Source organism: Thunnus albacares, chromosome 6, assembly GCF_914725855.1.
Source record: "Thunnus albacares chromosome 6, fThuAlb1.1, whole genome shotgun sequence".
NCBI lineage: Eukaryota > Metazoa > Chordata > Actinopteri > Scombriformes > Scombridae > Thunnus > Thunnus albacares.
Window position 1 is genome coordinate 4,192,106 of NC_058111.1, and position 9,038 is coordinate 4,201,143.

Genomic DNA, 9,038 nt, shown 5'->3' on the forward strand with positions numbered 1-9,038 from the left:
TGATCCACAGCTGTTTGTTAATCCCAGCTGTTTCAGATGACTCTGTACAGCAGATTGTCGAGCTTTTTTTGAATAATTTGTGTTCCCATAATCAACCTTGGTGCCTTCTCTTTGTTTTACTTTTAACAAAGTCATTAAAGACAAGAATTAATAGGTAAATCCTTAACATACAGATTACTTAGGTGTGAATTTTTAGGTAATTTCTGGCTACTTTTTAATACTGGCTTGTGTTTGTGTTTACAGTTTATGAATAAGATGTTCAATAAAAGCCATATTCACATTTTTGTGTTAGATATGTTTTTGAATAATCAGAACGGACCTTGCACACATATTTCCAGAGTCTGTTGGCAGCTTAACGCAACAGGTTGTCTCATTTCCTCAGTGTTTAACTCTGAATGATGTTAAGTGAGATGTGCATTAACCTTAGTACTTGAGAGTTCACAAACACCTTTACCCATCAAGCTTCACTTTGTCTTTTTTTTAAGCAAAAACCATTGAAGCAGAGGTTAATGGATGGGTTGGTGCACCCTTCACACCTAACACCCTTTCTGAGCATGACGTCAGGAGGGCTTTCAAGCGTGTGCACACCAAGAAAGCAGCAGGACCAGACAATCAGTGGACGGGTCGTCAGATTATGTGCTGACCAACTAGTGCTGGTGTTTACAATGATATTCAGCCAGTCCCTGGATCAGTCTGTCATGTGCTCCAAGAAGTCCACCATCATTCATTTGACCAAGAAAACAAGACAAGCCTGCCTGAATGACTACTGCCTAGTGGCACTCACCTCTGTAGTGATGAAGTGCTTTGAACAGCTGGTCAAGGATTACATCTGCTCCTCACTACCCAGCACACTGGACCCACTACAGTTTGCCTACCATCCCAATCGATTAACGGAAGATGCCATAACACACATACACCACACCACCCTATCTCACCTAGACAAGAAAGACTGGTCATTGACTACAGTTCAGTATTTAACACCATAGTTCCCTCCAGTCTCGTCATGGAGAAAAAAATCAAGGAACTATGCCTATACTGGATGATTATGCACCTCAATATTTATGTCCAATGCCAATGTTCAATGCCAATGGAAGACATAGTGTCCCTTCATGTAGAGAGGTGGAAAGTAAGAGTGTGGAGGTCAAGGTGGCAGATGGGAGTGTGGTGAATCTGATGTCAATGCAGGAGACCAAAGATTATATCCACTCACGCCTTCCGTCCCAATCGATCAATGGAGGATGCCATAACACACATCCTCCACACCACCCTATCTCAACTGGACAAGAAAGACTGTTCATTGACTACAGCTCAGTGTTTAACACCATAGTTCCCTCGTCACGGAGCTCAAGGACCTGGGATTAAATACCTCGCTGTGCATGTGGACCCTTGGCTGATGGGTAGACCACAGGTGGCGAGGGTAGGTGGACACACCTCTTCTACCCTAGCACCTCAAGGCTGTGTTTTGAGCCCCCTGCTGTATTCCTTGTACACATAAGACTGTGTGTAGCCACTTTTGACCCCCAACACCACCATCTTCAAGTTTGCTGACAACACAGCTGTGATGGGTTTGATCACAGATAGCAATGAAAAGGCGAACCTGAAGGAAGCAGAGGACCTGACCCACTAGTGTCAGGACAACAACCTGCTCCTGGACATCGGCAAAACTTAGGAACTGATAGTGGACTTTAGGAGGAAGCAGTGAATGAACTAAGCCCCCTTTAATATCAATAATCCTTGGTGAAGAGGTCGGAAAGCTTCAAGTACCTTGGTGTCCACATCACCAAGGACCTGGTACGGAAACAGCATCAAGCAAGGCTCTGCAAAGAGTGGTTCGTTCAGCTGAACATACAATAGGCAGTGCTTTACCCTGCCTGAAGGATATTTACACCAGGCGCTGCAAGAATAAGAATCATTAAGGATCCCAACCAACCGGATAATGGCATTTTCTCCCTGCTGCGGTCGGGAAGAAGGTACCGGATACACCAGGCCAGCCTGAGAGGCTCAACCCCCTGACCCTCCACCCTTCTCCAATAATACACATATATTTATTACTATTTAAACTCTTTTTAATGCACAAATTGAAGGAACTGCTGGGATTACATTTCACTGTGATTGTACCTTATATGATTATATGTGACAAATAAACTTGGTTGATTGAAACTGAACAGTCCAAAGTAGCAGGAGGCCTTGGATTTAACCTGTGCTGCTTAAATCTCTGCCAGCATCCACAAAGGAAGTGTTTTTAGCTCCATCATTAAAGCACTTTTTTGTGGTCAATGGACTTGACAACAAGAAAATAATTATATGCCTCCAATATACTGACATAGAATAAAACAAGCTCAACTTTCTGCTAATGACCAGTTCTGCTGATGTTTTTCTGGAGAGGAGAGTGTTTAAGGGCACTATATCTTTCTGCTTTCCTACACGGTAATGAATTGTAGCTGCAGCTGGATCAGACAGAGACGAACACAAAGAATGTCTACTTACTGTACATGTAACACACCTGCACACACACACACACACAAGCTCCTCTTGACTTCCCACCACAGAAAAAAGGAAGTTCCCAGCGGACTACCCAGAGTGCATCAGCCTAGCACTCCCCAGACAGTGCTGAGCTCTGATAGGTCCCTGTGGATTACAGACTGCAAAGGTTTTAACCAATAGGAGCAGGCCATTAGCTCAGATGGAGTAAAAACACGTATAATGAAGAGCTGAGAAAATTGAACTGCTGTTCCATCGGAGACTCTGTGTGTGTGTATGTGTGCATTTACTTACTGAAGTATTATATTTCTTCCCCGGCAACAAGAGCCCATAATAAACCTGGCTGTGTGAGGAAGCTTTAGAAAGTATACTGGGAGCTACTGGTGGAGCTTTACTGGTTTCTCCCTCAGCACGAGCGACTCCCTAACCAGATGGAGGAAATCCTGCCTGTCTGCGGAGATATATGAACGTACAAGGCCTCAGCCTTATCTGCTCCCTCCCTGCTGCTTCTATTTAAGCTCTACGAGGAAGAGGAGGAGGAGGAGGAGGAAGGGAAGACAATGAAAGAAGGAAAAGAGACGTACACAGAAAAGAAAAAAAAAACTTAAAAACAGGAGACCATGATTGGCTGTGCCCCTGTGCTGTGTGGCAGCCATCTTTAAGTCTTAATATCTCCATTAATTTAAGTGATTTCCATCAAACCAAAATCAAACCAACCTTTACACATCATAGCATTATTCTTCTCTTCCTCAATTCAAGAAAAAAACAGGGAATTATGCCCATATTGGATGATTAATCACCTCAATGACATTTATGTTCAATGCCAATGGAAGACATAGTGTCCCTTCATGTGAGGTGGTAAGTAAGAGTGTGGAGGTCAAGGTGGCAGATGGGAGTGTAGTGATTCTGATGTCAATGCAGGAGACCAAAGATTATATCCACTCACAAACCTACATCAACATTGCATTTTTACTCACCATAACCACGGTCTTTCCTACTGTAGCTGCCAGGAGTATTATAATCGAGGGCTTTGCTGAATCGTCCATCAATGTTCTTGTCCGGTGATATGGTTATATACGGTTTTGCAAACCATGCTGCTATGTTGGCCTCCATGCATATCAATAGGATATAGAAGTCAATGACAATGACCTTTAAAATCAAACTTGCACTTTAACTGCATGGCCACTTAATGATAATGTAACTTTGACAAAAAATATTACAGACTTTGGTATAGAAAAGGCCAGAGTGGATCATCGATGTGTGACTTTGATGCCATAGACATAGACATAGTCATTTGTATCCTTTCTCCAGTCAACACTAGTTTCTTTTAACCACAACAAGAAGCTTTCTCTAACCTCAAACAAGTAGCTTTAGTTGCTAATCTTAACTAAATCTTAACCATAAACATGGCAGATCAGAAACCCTGAATGAGTATCATTTTTGGAACAGTCATATGGATCAATTTAAAGGACTCTGACACTCACTATTTAGTTGTTTAGTTGGGATAAAAAAGTGATATCCACGCTATATTACTATAAAACAGCTTTCTTTAACATTCAGATGTGCAATTACAGCAAAACAGGGAGTTTTCCATGTCACTACATATTATTGTTTTATTATTTACATATTTGCATAAGAAGTCTGCAGCCCTGAGAAAATTGATGCACAGTATATCCGTTCTTCATTAAGTCCAGTTTGTAAGGTGTAGAAAAAAAAACATCCCCTGTGGAAAGGTGGGCTGTTGACATCCTCTCTTTAATGAGGTCTCTTCAGGTTGTAGTCAGGATGTGGGAAAAAACATGTTTGAAAATGAGCAACCTCTGGGTTTGGATCCTCCATGCAAATTTTACTTTCATATTGACTGATCCAGGCTTTCAGTAGACTGGTAATTTGTGCAGCAGACAGTCCATCAGTCAGTCAGACGTGTAACAGGCTATCCAGTCAATGCAGTGTGAAATCCAGACAGCCTCCCAGTGAGCTCACCATCCACTATATCTCAACGTCTACCTCGGCACCAGAACTCATCCATAGCTCTGAGTGTTGGTGTGTGTCTGAGCCAGTGTGCTGCTGGTTTTAAAGGACAGATGTTTTGCTTTTGTTATAAATCATGACTACTTTTCATTACAGCCAACTAGGGATGCACTGAACCAATCTGTTCACTGGACTGCTATCTGCACCACTACTGACCTTATGAAGTAAATCAGTTATCGGCTAGATGCAACTGATCCACATTAAATACTTACATATTTTCTGTCCTGCTCTATTAATTTGCTGTGGTGAGTTAATGTATGATGAGTTAAGTTTCCCTAAACGCACCCTTTTCTGCACTTCTAGTTGGGTAGTCACTACAAAAACATTGCATGGACTAAGAAATGTTAAATTGTATTATATATTTAACAAAGCTTGATAGAGGAGAGCATCTCAGAAAATGAAGACTCATCGTTACAACTTACTAACGACAAACTTTTCACAACTAGAATAAAAATACCCCAACAGGGATATTTTATGTTACTTTAGCAGGTCGCTCTTGGTTTGTGAGAACAAAAAAGGAAGAGCTGTCATGAAGCTGGATGAATACTGTGGACACAAAGAAGTACACACAGTGCAGCATCAACTGATCACTCTTCCTTGCAGCACACTCAGAGACTGTATCTGCACACAACACCAATAATCCTAAAGCTGTTTGTTTCACATGACAGGTTGAACGTTTTGGTTTGTCTTTGCAAACTTCATAAACTGTCCTGATTATATGCACAAGCCTAAAAAGACCGTTGGTGTATCTCCACTTACAGTTAATTATGTTTTACAGCCTCATGTTAACTTGCAGAGCAATGATCTTGAAAAGTTCAATGCAGAGATGAAGCATTAACCTGGGGGAAAAGAGAACAGTGGTACTGGATCGGTACTCAACTCAACTCTACTTTATCTATATAGCAGCTTTCATACAAACATGCAGCCCAAAGTGCTTCACATAGCAGGATTAAAACAACACAGACACACAAAATAAATAAATAAAAGCCAAAGAGACAACAATAAATAAAATTTTGCAAGACTTAAAACAAGAAGGTTTAGAAAATAGAATAAAACAGAATAAAAGTCAATAAAATAAACACCAGGAAATAAATGATATAATAACCAATGATTAAAACTTACAAATGAAAGCTAAAGCTATAACATTACTCCAAATTAAAATTGAAAGCCAGATTAAAAAGATTGGTTTTTAATTTCCCTTTTAAAAACACAGACAGAGCCATTCTAATATCCAGAGGCAGATCCACAGTTTAGGGACATAAAAACAGAAGGAAGCTTCACTGTGACATTTATAGGACACATAAGGAACATTTAAAAGAGAAGCGGTGGAAGACCTTAGTGATCTGGCTGGAACATAAAATGAAAGAAAATCTCTGATGTAGGGAGGAGCGAGGTTATTTAAAGCTTTATAAATAAGTAAAACGAACTTTAAAATCAGTTGTAAAAGATACAAGCAGCCAGTGCAGTGTCTTAAGCAGTGGGATAGGGGTTGATGGGATCCATTTTCTTTATTTTAGTCCAGACTAGCTGTTTTCTTATAGACTTTTTAGGTAATCCAGTAAAAAGGGGATTACAATAGTCTAAATGGCTAGTAATAAAAGCGTGAGTGAGCATTTCAGCATCTCTCTGAGTAAAAAAAAAGGTCTGACTGGCAATATTTCTGTTAAATGGTATATATTAAATCTGAGTCTAAAATCACTCTCAAGTGCGTGACTAAGACCACAAAGCATTAATTGCAGTTTTTTCCTTGCAGCTTTGGCTCATATCAAAAGAATTTATTTTTTTTCCTCATAAGTTTATACCCATTCATGCATTAATGTCAGTGAGACAGTCAATGGCAAGATGACATCTTATCAAAGGATGACATCATAGATGGAGGCCACATGGGCAGGGAGATCCTCGGAAGTTTGAGTGTCTGTATTTACAATGCTGGTTCTAATAGTTGAATTATTATGAAGACTGAGAGCTGGTAACGGGTTTAGAAGACTGGTGTCAGTAGACCATGACAGTGAGTAAAGGCTGGTGTGCTTTGATAATCATTGCTAAGTATTCCAATGTTAGAAAACTGCCAAAAGAACATGGAGTGCAGGTAAAATGACTACAGAAAATAGTGGTGACCCCACCTCCTTCTATTTTGTCTACTGAAGGTGAAATTAGGAGGAGAGGAAGCTGTTGAAGTAAGCGAGGCTTCAGTTAAAAATAAAAAAAGCTTGAAAACATGTTCAGAAATAAAACCATTAATATAAAACATCTTGCTAGAGAGGGGATCTAATATTCAAAAAATAACAAATTTTTCACTGAAAAAATAAATTTAACAGCTCGAGATTGAGCCTCACTGATTCCTCCAACCCTACAGAGGCTGGGTTGCTTCCAGAAAACAGGGAAGTCATCCACAAAAAGAATTCCCATTTCGCAGCACAGTCCTTTAAGCCAAATATGCAGCTAAATTTCTCATCTTGGAACCGTAGAGAAGGCAGAGGTCCGGAAATAACACACTGTGTGTGTGCCAGAATGCAGGACAGTGTCAATCAGTTTTAAAGTCATCCTTCAACTTTTCGGATTGTTGAAGATTAATATCATTAGATCCAACATGTGTGACCACTGAGGACGCAGAAGGATTATCCCGCAGCAGTTCACAGAGCACTGAATTAATGTGGAGTACTGAGCTCCTGGATAGCAAAAGGTTTCTGTGTCAGGACAGTGGACGTGCCGGACCATGGATGAGCTCACAATGAGACGGGGGGGGGGGGGGGGGGGGAGGGGACACTTTGAGGGTCCTCTTCCTGTAGAGGGAACTACAGTCCTGAGATACACCTCGGTACTCCAGCTGTTTTGCCTGGCACCTGGTCCTGGCATTTTACCCTGCATTTATTTTGTCATCAGAATCCGTACAAGGAGAGAAGGCGTTGGATTGATGCATCCCTGCAGCCAAACCCTCTGCAAACTGTGCTGCTGTGTTAGTTAGTTATTTACTCCTTTATTTAAAGTGAAAGTATGATTGAAATTTTACAACAATTTGAACACAGGATACCTATTTTATTCGAATTTGTCAGTGAACTTTGTCAGTGAATAAACAGTGTTTTGGTCATATACCTTCATCGGGCATTACGTTTCATGAGGCCAGATTGCTCTAGTCACACAGAAATTATCTGGTAGTAAAAACATTATTCAGCAGTTACGATTAAGCATGTTGCCCATGGGTAGATGAGGCTGGAACTCCAACTTTAACAAATTACTCCCTGATTTTGTGTCTACTAAAGCATAATAATATTCCTATACCCCCCAGTATATCCACTGAGATAACACAGAGCTGAATGTGCATCCTCAGCTGTGCCTGAAAACACTTAAGTAACGTTCACCGTGAGCTCAGCGTTTCAACGTCAGCATCAGGAGGAGGTCCAGCTCTAATTAAACTGTCCACACTAGTCTATAAGAGTAGAATTCAAATCACACTAAAGGTTTTTATTTGAGTTGGTGTCAAAGTCAAATGGGCAGCAGTCTTACTTAACAGCTTGAGCCACAGATACAAGACACAAATACAGGAAACATGTCTGACACTTGTGATCAAGCCAAAAAAAACCAGACAAAACCAAATCATATTTGATTACTATTAGACAGATTTTTCAGAAATTTGTTTTGCTCCACAAGAAACATTGCCTCACACATATACATTAAAGAAGACACTATAACAACAGCCAGATTTGCTTGCTGTACATACAACAATAAATTGAGTTATTATTAACAAAGGTTCAGGAACAAGACCACGCCCCGCTCTCTCACTAAATTCAATCACCTGCGCCTCACTGATTAAATCATCCGTGCATACCTATATAGGCATCACTAACCCCTTTCTCTCCCGTTCGTCTCAGTTCTCACGGTCCCTCCCCTCCAAACCCCTTTTTCTCCTCTCTCCCCTCTCAATTGACGTCACGGTGGCTCAGTGTTTAACATCATCCCCATGCCATCAACCCCTTCGTCCCTCTCCTTGACCCCCATCGAGCCCACCGTACACGACCCGGACCAACCTTCGGCTCCCATTCATCCTCCGGCAATCGACCCCCTTCGTCCCTCTCCTCGACCCCCATCGACCCCCCTCTATCCTTATCTAATCCTCTCGACAATCCAAATAAAACTACTTTTATACCATTCAAATGGCGTGGTCTTTGTTAGTGAATAAAAAGAAAAAGTGAGCTCCCCTAGACTAGAAAAGAAGAATCAAGAAACAAGAGACAACAGAAATAAACATAATACGACAACTTATTTGATCTAAAAACACTCCTGAAATATTGATTATAAAACTGACAAAACAGAACAAAACACTACCAATCTTGTGCACCTGTATCTGATTTTTCTCCATACTTTTTTCCTGCAGGTGTATTCCTGTTCCTGCTTCCATCACGCCATCCCTTGTAGAATGTAATAAAGCTATTTCCTGTCTCTATTCTCTACAGAGAGTAAAATACTAAGCAAAGATAATTTTGCTCTGCCCACAGGCATGAAGAGTACCTGCAAGTATAACAATGTCA